At 42.8% G+C, this 13,426-nt stretch overlaps 1 protein-coding gene across 3 annotated transcripts in view; it reads left to right on the plus strand.

Annotated features, from left to right (window-relative positions):
- The first annotated feature begins 1,707 nt into the window (after positions 1–1,707).
- Positions 1,708–13,426, plus strand: part of CNTN4 (contactin 4) — a 975,811-nt gene continuing 964,092 nt past the window's right edge. For all 3 annotated transcript variants that reach the window (XM_050781395.1, XM_050781393.1, XM_050781400.1), the window contains exon 1: positions 1,708–1,888. The gene's annotated coding sequence lies outside the window, so the exon portion shown is untranslated. The remainder of the gene's footprint in view (positions 1,889–13,426) is intronic.

Below are 13,426 nucleotides of genomic sequence, written 5' to 3' on the forward strand. Positions count from 1 at the left end.
ATAATCAATCTAAAAAAAATCATACGTAGTACAGGTAGTATATCATGGTTCTGGCAGAAGCACAAAAGCCTTCAAAGTGAGTGGGAACCTGGGAACCATTGATCCTCAGTGGTTGTCTACCATGGAAAACACCTGCACCACCAACATTCCAGTTTTGCAAAAGTGCCTCTATTACAGAAACATAGCAGGCAAGGAGGGAGGGAAAAGCCTTAAAATCTCTCTCCAACTTTAAGTAATCAGGAAACTTTGGTGGGGAGGTTGGGGTGGGGTGGGGGTGGGGGTAACTTTCTTTAGCATTAATCTCAGCAATCATGAAAGTCATGGAATTTCAAGTGATGAAAAATTTGAACACAACAATACCTATCACTAGTCTGGATTTGCCCACTTCCAGAACAGGAATTATAAAAATAATAATTAATTTTAAAAAGCAAAAGACAAAAAACCAAACCAAACCAACATTGAATGAACTAATAAAGCTGCTGCACATACATGTTGGAGTTGGATGTTTATTTGCTTACTACAGTAGTTTAAAAATAGTTTTCCAGTTAACATCTTTTACACATAATGGAGATGTCAGGGTAGGTTTACATGATTGTGTAAGTGGTCAGAAGTTGTTTATGTAGCTCTGAACTGCTGAGAGATGAGCAGGAAGACCTGGGTTCAGCAAAACCCCTGGGGCTTTTTCCCAGAGAGAGAAACAGAGGCTCCTCTGGGTTGCTGGAAATGCTTTCCAGACGAGTTCGACTGGGTTGGCTTTTCTCTGCCTGTCAAAGTCACTTTGCACAGTGCTGGTTAGGGGCTGGGGCATTGCAGCCAATCTCTACGGTTACCCTGAGGTTTGGAGTTGGGGCAAAGGGAGCCACTTCTGCAAGGAAACAGTAGATTCATAATGTAGAATGACCATGATAACGTCGTTCAAAGCACATTCTTTCGAATAACAAGGCTTTCAACATGCCTCACCCCCGCGACCAAGACACCACAAATTGATCCTTGTACCTATTTTATAGCAACTGTTCCCTCTGACCTTCCCCGCCCCCCGCCCCACATTCCAACCTGAAAGCATGTTGCATGGGTGAGACTTCAGGTCTGTAACGCAGCCTGTCTAGCCAATGTCCTTCGCCTAAGGACAGGCAGGTAAAAACCTCCCAGAGCCCCTCTTCTGGCTTGAGTTCAATGCCACCCGCCCACCCACATTCCCTGGTTCGACAATTTTCAGCCCAGACGCAGAAGCATTTGTTTCCATGGCCAGTGCGCCTTAACGATCCCCCGAATTCCGCGTCTCCCGGAGGCCAGAGGTTCGGGTACCAAGGAAGGTCGCGCCTCCTGGTGCCCCGACATTAGGGTTGCAAACGAAGGAGAATCGTCTCGGCTTATCCCTAGCCGCTGAACAGCACAACCCCTACGTCGCTGCACGTTGATAATCTTCTCTTGCCTAAGAATCAGGAGAGGTGCCCTTTCCTAATTTCGCGCGTTGGGGACCTGGGGCTGCCTCCTCTCGGCAGCACCTAGCAGGTGCTGCGCCCCAGCGCTCTCCTTCTCCGGCCGCGCACTGAGCATGCCCGGCTCCGCTGCGCGCGGGCTCCCGGCCTCCCGTGCCTCTCCTCCTCCCCTCTCGTCTCCCGCCCCTACTCACCCGCCCGCGCCTCTCCCCCTCCCCGCGATTCTCCCCCTCCCTGCGGCTAAGGAGCCGGCAGCCTGAACTCCGGCGCGCCAGGTTTTTCCAGCCGCCGCGAGCGCCAGGAGGGAGGGGAGCGCCGCACCAGACAGAGCACTGGGTTCAACACCAGGATTGGTTACAAGTAGGGAGCTTTCGCCACTACACCGGGCCCCTCGGACTGTGCCGGCGCGGCACCCGAGGCTCTCGCCAGCCCAGCGCCCAGGTGCTGAGGTAAGTGAGGCGCGAGCTGTTTGGGTCCGGCTCCGGCGTGGGCGCGCAATGTCCCGGGGACCTGGCTCGCGGATTTGGGGGGAAAGGGCAGGGTCCGCGCAGGCTGCCTGAAGGACAGAGAGGCTTCCTGGGGCTCTCACTCCTGCAGAGCTGGACGACGTATATGGGGCCCTACAGCCCAGAGCCTGACAGCCCTGCAGGGTCGGACCAGCGGGAGCTGAACGCCTGAGCCCAGAAGGACTCAGGGCCCCGACGACGCCACCGTCACCCCACAGCGACCCTTCTTCTCCTTCTTAGTCAGAAAATAAGTTTGTTGCGCTGCGAGGCAGCCACAAAACAAGGAACCCAGAGCCCGGAATGCTTCGGGAACCCTTAAAATCAGCTCCTCCAACTGGTTCTGGCCACTGCCCCTTCTCCGTGCGCCCTCACCTCTGGCGCCGGGTTCTTGGCGGGGGTTTTCTTCTGATAGCCCAGTTACAGCCCACAGCAGAGGGAGGCGAACTTGGGGTTTGAAGGGAATTGGGACTAAAGGAACAGGAGCTCGTAGCCGTGATGGAAGGAGCCGTGTGGAAACAGACACTGATTTTTGGAGCGTCCACTGTGTGCCAGGCTGGGTGCTAAGCGCTGGGGCTACGGCGGCGAGTGACAGACCAGGTGCCTGCTCTTACGGAAGGTACCTGACTCCCCAGTCTCTGCCAGGGGAGCTTGTGGGGTGGCATTCGTTTCCAACAACTTCTGGGGGATTTCCAGTTTCTTTTGAGGGGCAAGACAACCGTCTTGTCTCCTCCCCGGACCCAGACAGCAGCGAGCTGTGCGCCAGGCGCCCCACAGACACCAATCCACTGGCGCTCCTTCTGGAACGGAGGGCTCAAAACCTTCGTACATTTTCTCTCTTGTGCTTCGTGTATATATTTTACTATTTATGAAAGGTGTGGAGGTGAGTGTAGGAGGACGTGGGCTCCTGAATCTCTCTGAACCAGCCAGAGAGTCGGCTGCATGAAAACATTTTGCAGCACAGCGGAGCTCCTGCGAGGAGGCGGCTTCGCGCATCGGGAAGATAAGGCGGTTGCTTGCTGGCCAGGGTCTCCAGATTTGGTGCGAAAAAGCTTGCGGAGGTTGTGTAGGGCGAATCAATGTGACTGAGCACCTTGGGTGTGTGGTCTGCGTGGAGGAGAGTGGGCTGGATCTTGAGGTGTGTTGGAGCTTTATTTGTAAAGAGGAGTTCCTGAAAGGAATGTTCGTGGAACTTTTTCTAGTTTTCCTGCTGGAATCAACATAGGGGCGGGGACATGTTTGTCAGAGTAACAGTGTCATTTAATTGCATGGGAAGCTCTTGCAGTTTACTGTAGTGGGAGCTGTATAGTTTAAGGAGTAACGCCACATAACTGAGTCGTTTGGACACCCACGTAAGATAATTTGGAAAGTGCTTGTATTTTTTTTTTTTTTTTTTTTTTTTGAGGTTTGTGGTTTATGTCCTTTAGGGAGTGGGGTAGGAGCGTAAAGACTGTGTAGGTTGCGTATGAGCAGGTCCACACAATAGCGTTCCCAAGTCTGGCTAATAGCAAGTTTGTTCTGTCTTTCTCTGTCTCTACCCAAGTGGGTGAAAAAGAACAGTGTGTCATGAGGACAGGCACCTTGAAGTGATTTGGGTGGCATTCATGAGAAAATTCACATGTTACCCATAAGTTTATTCTTGCTATTTTTATCTTGATTTCTTTAAAGATTTTGTGGGAATCTCTGCAATGGGTCGCAGGAGTAGGTAAGATTGTAAGGATCAAAAACAAGTTTCATGAGACTATTATATTTGCTACCTTATGAAATAGCTATTGATTTGTTTGTTGAAGCTGGTTTCAGCTGCTCTGTCTTGTTGAGGAGAGATGATGATGATAAACCTCATTGTTTTTCCTGAACCCTGGGAGGTAGCTGGCAAGGATGGAAAAACCGACCTTTTCAGTTAAAAACTAAGAGTCTAAGAGAAGTGACTTGCTTAAGGGTGCGTGTCAGAGCCACATGTAAGTTTCAACAGAGGTAAATTTTCTTATTTGCAGTTTTTTTTTTTTTTAAACAACACTTTTCAGTTTCTTTGAGTTGTAAAACTTTTCAAGTCAATTGGGAGTCAATTCAGTACCTTTTTCCATAGTCATTTCATATTGGCAGATAATTAAGAGTGATTAGAGAACAAACCTTTCAAATGATGTTGGATTTTTTATCATTCACTTATTTTATCTACTTCTGTCTCCTTTTTGTTCAAAAGTAGGTCTTCTGATTTCTTTTCCGCTCTAAGCACTAAATCTTTTGGCTGCAATTTTTCTTCTGAAATGTATACAGGACATCCATTCCTTCAATTTAGGTCTTAAAAAAATAAAGCTTCTCAGCAGAAAATTCCCATGCATGGTACTGACTTTTCTACAAGTTTGTCTGATTATGATTTTAACTTGTTGGTTTTTCTTTGTTATATTTGTAGACAGACATAATATACATTAGCTTCTATCTCTCTTATCTTAAAAAATTAATATTTTGTACAAACTTGCTTTTATATTATTTTAGTTGAATGAACCTATTTCATATGATAGGCGGGGGTTGTCTCTACACACTGATTTTTTTGTTCTTTTTTGTTCATTTTTCCCTATAATGCTATGTTTTAAGCCTAGTGAAGGAGGCAAGGAGGCAGGATTTACTGCCTAGATGTATCGATCTTCATTATTATTGGTTACTATCAGAATATATCAATAACATTTATTTATAAACTGAAGACATGCTGTTATATGATACACTACTTGTAAAACACACAGAAAAAGAAACAAAAAAAGATGAATAAAGCAAAAATTATGAAATAGAAGTTCTCATGCTGTTGTTATGTATCCCAGTGGATCGTTTTGCACAGCCCCTGGGGTGTGTACCACACTTTAAAGATCACTGCTGGTTTGATATTTTTAAAATCTTTCTCTCCTTATCTCTGCTGTGCCGTTCATTATCTCTGATACTCTAGCCAGTTGTAAAACTGCTACACTTCTATATCTTCTGTAACAAATAGATTAAGCACACTTGTTGTCCTGTCATGGACTCATATGTGGATAGAATGAGCTATAAGGGATGAATGCGTTTTGGAGATGTCATCTTAGATCTCCCAAAGTAGATACACAGGCAAATTTTTAAAAATGGAGTTTCAGTTTAAAGATTAAGTACCAATGGTCAGGAAGTGAAGAATCCAAGGAGTAAATGAGGGAGGATCGGAAGGACACTTTCCACATTGCAGTGTTGTGTAGAGGCTGGAAAGTTCATAAACCTTGAAGGAGATTAACCCAGATCCAAATCTGGCTCCATCATTTATGACATTTACAGTGCTGGGCAATGTAGTTCCTTAATTTCTGTGAGCCTGAGTTTCTTTAGCTATAAAATTGGTATAACATCTATTTTAAGGCATCATGATAGGGATTAAACATGAGAGCATGAGTCAACATGGGTCAAGAGCTTGGCTCTATTAGATTGGCTTTTTAACAGCTATAATGGATCCAAAAAGGATACCGCCTGAGATGTGAAATATATTTATTTCTCGGTTGTATGAAGTCCCAGAATGGGTGATCATGGCAGTACTCCTTCAAAGTGTGATTCAGAGACCCAGCCTTCATCTGTTCTGTGCCCTTGCCATCTTCAGCAGGGTCACCGTGCTTACTTGCATCAAGCCATTGGAAAGAGGAAGACTTGGAAGGATGTTAATTGCCCAAAACTGGAATGAGTGCATATTACATTTCCTTACATTGCACTGGCCAGAACCCAGCTCTTTGTGGATGTATGTTGCTATTAAGGAGGCTGGGAAATACAGTCTAGAAATGTTATCCAGGAAGGAGAAGAAATTGTTGGGGGAGCAACTAGCATTTTCTGACATTTTATTACTATATGTGATATTTCTTCCATATTCAGTGACTGTTACTTCCCTTTCTTCTACTAACCCTTGTTTTTTTTTTTTTTTCTGGTAGAAAAACTGGAATGGATACAATAAATAATAATAGAAGCAGTTAATACATACATAGTGCTTACTATTTCTGAGATACTTTTTAAAGCACTTTGCCCTACTTTGCCCTTCTGTTATTATCTCTGTTGTACAGATGAGGAAAACTAGGCATAGAGAAACTAAGTTATTTGTTCATCATAGCTAGTAAGTAGCAGAGCTGGGATCTGAACCAGGTTCTCTCTCTCCAGAATTGATTTTTTTAACAGCTTTTTTTGCTTTTGCCTCAATACTTTTCTTATTTAAGCCATTGGACCACTTTTTACTTTTGCCTATATATAAAAAATGTTTCCAGGAGAATTTTTTAAAATACTAAAGTAGAAAAGAAAGATGTAATCCGTAACATACTGAGGTTTGCAAAATTATTTTTTATTTATGTATTTATTTATCTTTATTTTCTGCATGACCAAGGGGACTGCATATATATCCCAGGTACCCCTCTAAAAGAAAATGATCCCTCTTGTTCTCATCCTGTTGGCCCATTTCCATTAGAGAATCTGCCTCATCTTATGTTTCCTATGTATTTGTCTTTCATAAAAATGCCTGTTACAATTTCGGTTCCCAATGGCTGCAGTGGAAATGTGTCGTGGTCAATATTAAGAGTATACTTTTTGCTAAGATAGTTGTTGTTCCAACATTAAAGAGTCAGTTTTTTCCTCTTGTTCAGTATGTATTTGTTGCATCTTCACAATTAGTTAATGATATATATCTTCTTACTATGTAGGTAGGCATAAATACTGTATACTTACCAGTCACTTCTTTCCCAGGAGCCCCTGTTCATTTCCTCTTTAGTTTCCTTGAGCCTCATGTCCTGAGAAATTTGCTTTTTTTTTTCTGAACTCCTTTCTTCCAATTTTTCCCACTTCTGTGCCATTTATGTCTACGTGTGTGTGTGTGTGTGTGTGTATGTGTGTGTGTTTCAAGCCCCTTCTTATGATTTAATGGGGTTGGAGGGCTGGAAAGGTTTTCACATGGTTACTGTCATGTTTTCAGCCAAATTCCACAGGGCTTTGTAACAGGCTAACATGAGCTGCTATAATAGATAAGCTCTTAATTTTCAGTTACTTATTTTAACTTTTTACTTCTTGCTCCTGTGTGGTAGTTCAGTACTCGTAGACTAGGTCCTGATTGAGTGGCTGTCCATGGGGTCATTCAGGGAATCAGGTTCCTTAGAGTTTTGTGGCTTTGTTCTTCTTTAAATACCTAGAGTCCTCATCATTCATTCAAGATACAGAATGTGAGGCGATAAATAATCCAGAGAAGTCTCATTGGAGGTTGTTGTAGGTACAGCCTGCAAGTGATTATCATGACTTCTGCCCATATTCCCTGGGGTGGACCTCAGTCATTTAGACATCCTTTGCTACAAGGGAAACTGAGAAGTGGCATCTGGCAGAGTGCCTGGGGGAGAAGGGTGAAAGGAAAACAGGTTTGGTAAATAACTAGTCAGTCTTTGTCATAGATTTCCAATGAGAGCATGTGAGAATATCAGCGAATTCTCTAGGTATGGGGAAAAGAGAGCATGGAATTTGGTTATTTGGCTAATAAATGCCCATTCCCTTGCTTCTTTTTAATTTTGACCTCTATTACTATCCCATTCTTAGTGCATATGGTCTGGGTGGGATTCCATTTCCCATTTAAGGATTGGAGCATGGGAACCAGGTCTTGTCGGGAAGAGCATTGACTTTTCCTGTCCACAGTAATTGCTTCTAGAACAGAACAGACATGGCCCCAGTGAGAACCACTGCAGTGAGATGCTTTGCTTTTTCTCAGTGGCTCTAGTTGGGTTCCATGCATGCCCTTGAACTAATTCCTATAGATAAGGAGATTAGAACCAGGGAGCATGTGGGCCTGCCACTGCTACAGCTGTCTTACCACCAAAAAAAGAACCTAGAGCTGCTGGGGTCACCACATATTACTTGAGAATGAAGCCAACAGAATGGTAGCAAGGGGCATGATGGAGCAAAACCAGCTCCTCTTGCATCATGTGAGCCCATTAATCTGGCTATGTCTAAAGTGAGTTAACCTGCTATATTAGGCTGTTCTCACACTGCTATAAAGAACTGCCTGAGACTGGGTAACTTATAAAGGAAAGAGTTCAATTCACTCAGTTACACATGGCCTCAGGAAATTTACAATCATGACAGAAGGCACGAGAGAAGCAAAGGCATGTCTTACATGGTGGCAGGCAAGAGACACCAAAGGAGGAAGAGCCCCTTATAAAACCATCAGATCTCATGAGAACTCACAATCTTGAGAACAGCATGGGGGAAACTGCTCCCACAATACAATCACCTCCTACCACGTCCCACCCTTGACATATGTGCATTATAGGAATTACGTTTCAATAGATGAGATTTGTGTGGAGAGACAGAGCCAAACCATATCATTCTGCCCCTGGCCCTCCAAATATCATGTCTTTTCACATTTCAACATACCTTCCCAACAGGCCCCCAGAATCTTAACCCATTTTGGCATTAGCTCAAAAGTCCACAGTCCAAAGCCTCATCTGAGACAAGGCAAGTGCCTTCTACCTATGAGCCTGTAAAATAAAAAACAAGTTAGTTACTTCTGAGACACAGTGGGAGTACAGGGATTGGGTAAATATTCTTATGCCAAATGGGAGAAATCAGCCAAAACGAAGGGGTTACAGGCCCTATGCCATTCTGAAACCAGGCAGAGCAGTTATTAAATCTTAAAGCTCTGAAATGATCTTCTTTGACTCCATGTCTCAAGTTCAAGTCATGCTGATGCAGGAGGTGGGCTCCCACTGTCTGGGGCAGTTCCGCCCCTGTGGCTTTGCAGGCTACAGCCCCCCTCCCAGCTGCTTTCATGGCTGGAGTTGAGTGTCTGCTTTCATGCACAGTACAAGCTCTCAGTGGATATACTATTCTGGGGTCTAGAGGACCATAGCCCTCTTCTCACAGCTCCACTAGGCAGTGTCCCAGTGGTGACTGTGTTGGGGGCTCCATCCCCCATTTCCCTTCTGCACTGCCCTAACAGAGGTTCTTCATGAGGGCTCTGCCCCTGCATCACACGTCTTGCCTGGACATCCAGGCATTTACATACATCTACTGAAATCTAGGCAGAGGTTCCCAAACCTTAATTCTTGTCTTCTGCACACCCACAGGACCAATACCATGGGGAACTTGTCAAGGCTTAGGACTTACACCTTCTGAAGCAACAGCTTGAGCTATACCTTGGCCCCTTTTAGCTACAGTTGGAGCAGCTGGGATGCAGGGCACCAAGTCCCTAGGCTGTGCACAGCAGGGGGCCCGGTGCCTTGCCCAAGAAACCGTTTTTCCCTCCTAGGCCTCCGGGCCTGTGATGGGAGGGGCTGCCACCAAGATCTCTGTCTTGCCTTGAAGACATTTTCCCCATTGTCCTCGCTCCTCATTACTTCTGCAGATTTCTGCAGCTGGCTTGAATTTCTCCCCAGAAAATGGGTTTTCTTTTCTACAGCATCATCAGACTGCAAATTTTTCAAACCTTTATGCCCTGCTTCCCTTTTAAACATAATTTCCAATTTCAGATCATCATACTCAAGTTTAAAGTTCCACAGATCTCTAGGGCAAGGGCAAAATTCTGCTAGTCTCTTTGCTAAAGCATAGCAAGAGTGACCTTTGCTCCAGTTCTCAATAAGTTCCTCATCTCCATCTGACCTGGACTTCATTGTCCAAATCATTATTAGCCTTTTGGCCAAAACCATTCGACAAGTCTCTAGGAAGTTCCAGACTTTCCCACATCTTTCTCTCTTCTGAGTCCTCCAAGTCTCTAGTAAGTTCGAAACTTTCCGACATCTTCCTGTTTTCTTCTGAGCCCTCCAAACTGTTCCAGCTCTATCTGTTACCCAGTTACAAAGTTGCTTCCACATTTTCAGGTATCTTTATAACAGTACCCCACTCTCTGCAGTACCAATTTACTGCATTAGTCCATTCTCACATCGTTATAAAGAACTACCCAATACTGGGTGATTTATAAAGGAAAGAGGTTTGATGGATTCACAGTTCTCTATGGCTTGGGAGGCCTCAGGACACTTAAAATCATGGTGGAAGGGGAGAGAGAAGCAAAGGTATTTCTTACCTGGCAGCAAGCAAGAGAGAGTGAATGAGCAAAGGAGGAAAATCCCCTTATAAAACCATCAGTTCTCGTGAGAATCATTCACTATCACGAAAACAGCATGAGGGAACTGCTCCCATGATCCAGTCACCTCCCATCAGGTCCCACCCTTAACACTTGGGGAGTCCAGGGATTACAATTTGAGATAAGATTTGGGTGGGGACACAGAGCCAAACCATATCACCTGGTGATTTTGCAGCTCCTCAGATTCATAAATCACTCTTTGACGTGAGCTGATTTGGGTTGGATTTTTATCACTTAAAGTGAATACTGATTTATTAGACCAAGCAAAAAAGAGGAAAGAATACTGGATAAGGATGGGAGTGGGGGTTTTATTTGTTTGTTTGTTTGTTTCCCTGAGCTCATCTTCTGTTACTTGGGTTGTGTGCCTAACAGTTCCACTCCCTCGTAATGCATCAGACTTCCAGTCAAGAACCATTTGGCATATCCCTACCCAGGCACATAGAGCTCTCACTAAATTATAAACCCAAAGGTGTTAATTATTCTCAAAGCTTATCTCTCCTTACAGTGTTATGGAAGGGAAATGAGGTGAAATCACATCCTCAGGCTTAATACCCTCTTCCAAGATTGCCTGTGGTCCCTCCTGGATGATGCTTTCTTTTCCAGCATTACTTCCCTGTTTCTATCCTCCCTCTGGCTTGCAGATCAACTGTAACAATCTAATCACCCATCCTGGAAGTTTTCATGTGACTTTTTTTTTTTTTTTTTTCATGACTCTGTTTACATTGCCTGTCTCTTTGGTCTCCTCTTGCTGTCCTTTTCTACTGTGTTTATTATAGTTTGCACAATGCTCAACTCAAATGTCACTAAGTTAAGCCTCTTTCAATACTATTGAGGCATAAAGAATGGCTCCGTCCCCTGTACATACTCTCACTGTACTTGTTTCCATGCCACTGATATAATATCTGTCATGACAGTGACCATCTCTCTTGCTTTTCCCAGGACAGAGGGGTTCCCAAGATGCTGGACATTCATTTTTTAAACCAGAAAAGTCCTGATCAAGCCAGGACAAATTTGTTGCCTTGCCTTCTACATTGTAATAGCTCTCATTTCACATGGCACTCAGTATAATGGAAGTTCCTTGAGACGGTGGATAACAGCTTGAAGTTGGGAGGCAAAATTTTTACCAATCCTAGATCCATTTTGTACTAGTTGTGTGATTGTGAGCAAGTAACCTAACTTTTCTAGGTTACAGATTCATCATCTGTGTAGTAGGATAATACGTGCTTTGTAGGGTTGTCAGGTAATTAAAAGGCATCATAAATTAAATCACTTAGTTTAGTGAAGGACACATCTATAACACTGTCTAAGGCACACGAGTTTTGTGAAGATTATGTAGAGTACTACATGCAAAGTACTAGTAGTACGTGCCCGAATCCTAGTAAGCATCCGGTACACAGTTTTTGTTATTGATTATTGTTATTCACCTTTAAGTATCTCTTGCCTAAAACATAGTAGATGCCAAAAATACAGTTACACTCAGAGAATATATGTTCATGGAGCATAAGCGTTGTTACTCAGAGTTTGTGGTAAGTGGGGCAAGCAAGTCAGTGAGAGTGATTAGGAAATATTTGCGATAATTACTTGGTCTTTGAAACTGGAAAAAGCTGGAATTGACTGCAGGATTAGTTCCTTTTTAGAAACCGTTTGTTTTTTCTTGCATATTTAAGCCAGACTCAACACATTTTCATAGTTTGGAAAGAAAATATTTTCCATATTTGGGCAAGATCAATATCAGTGTGTAGCCCCTAAGTATGTATTTTCATTATTTTTATTAATTAAATAAAAGTGGCACATTTGGGGGACCAAAATGCAAATATTTTGTCTTTTTTTTGGTTCATAAGAAAATGAAGGTTAGGGCAGTAGAATCACTACTCCATTATTAATCATCATTCTATAATGATCTTGAGTTTAAAAAAATCATATAAATTTTTTTGGTTGTTGTTCTTAACCACAGTAACGTATTCTCTCTACCTTTGGGCTGAACTTTTGTATATAAAAATACTTTGTACCTTGCACACTTGTATTAATATAAATCGTGAGTATCCATGTTGCCTGTGCCTTTCAGGTTTGTCATGGAAATTTCCAGTGAGGACAGGTGTTGCATGTGTGCTTATGCTGAGATGGGTCCAGTTTGGACAAGAAGACAATCAAACAAAACAATGATATGACTCAAATCACCAAGTATGTTCTGTAAGACTTGATTCTAGGCACACTGCCATCATTTTGAGTTGTGCAAATTTGTATTGTTATCTATATTATGATGGGTCTTCAACTATTAATTATAAATATGAATTTTTTAGTCTTTAGTCACTCATTTGATTAGCTATTAGCTAGATATTGATTCTAGACTCCTTACAGATTAGTGAACTAATTGGGAGTCCAAGCATTATTTTTAATGTATTTAATTGGGTGAATGGCAACTTCATAGAGACAGTGATTACTTAAGTTGCACATCTAATTCTTAGTGAAAAAATTATAGTACTAACAAGGTCATCTAGAATTCTTGGATCTAAGTAATGGTAAATGAAAGTTTGTTTTTAATATAACAATAGCTTTTAAAAATGGATATCCCTGTAAAATGTATTCATTTTCTGCTTAAGCAGGTGACTAAATATAATTTACTTCTTGATGACACGAGATCACCATGATAAACATAATTTGGTGGTTTAGAATAGAGTATGGGCCTTGGAATCAGACAGACCTGGTTTGAATCCTTGTTTTGTCTCTTACTAGCTGTGTGATCTCAAACACGTTCTTACTTTTTCAAAGGCAGTTTTTAAAATCTGTGAAGTGAAATCTTACAGATAGGCTGTGAACATTAATGATATACATTTAAGACTTTAGGGCAGTGTACATGGCACCTTGTAAGCATTAGGTAAATGAGCCCTATACTACCATCTTTACAACTTAAACAGAACGTAGTATCCTTAAATGTTTTATGTATTTGTTGTTCATTGTTTCAACATTCTTTGACACATTTCCTGTGACACTGGGGGATGCAACAGGATCCCATGGAGTACAGCTGGAATGTTGAGACCAACACTGGTGACCTCTGTCTGCTTTCTGCTGCCTTTCAGACAATCGTCATATGTATCTTTTGCTTTGGTGAACTAGCCTTTTCTACTTACTGTTTCCTACCATTTGTGAACTGGAAAAATAAAATACACAAGCTGTTCAAACATTCTTAGTAAGAGTAAACAGGTTCGGAGTGAGACTGAAGCGGCCTGTTTCTCCCCTCCCTGCCTGTTTTTCGTGTGTGTGTGTGTGTGTGTGTTTGTGTGTGTGTGTGTGTGTGAGAATAATGGCATGGATGTTTCATATCCATTTTCACCGTACTCAGTTTTACCTCCCTACTTCCTGGCTGAGGTACTGAGAGTAAGATGTCACTA

Source organism: Macaca thibetana, chromosome 2 (assembly GCF_024542745.1).
Source record: "Macaca thibetana thibetana isolate TM-01 chromosome 2, ASM2454274v1, whole genome shotgun sequence".
NCBI lineage: Eukaryota > Metazoa > Chordata > Mammalia > Primates > Cercopithecidae > Macaca > Macaca thibetana.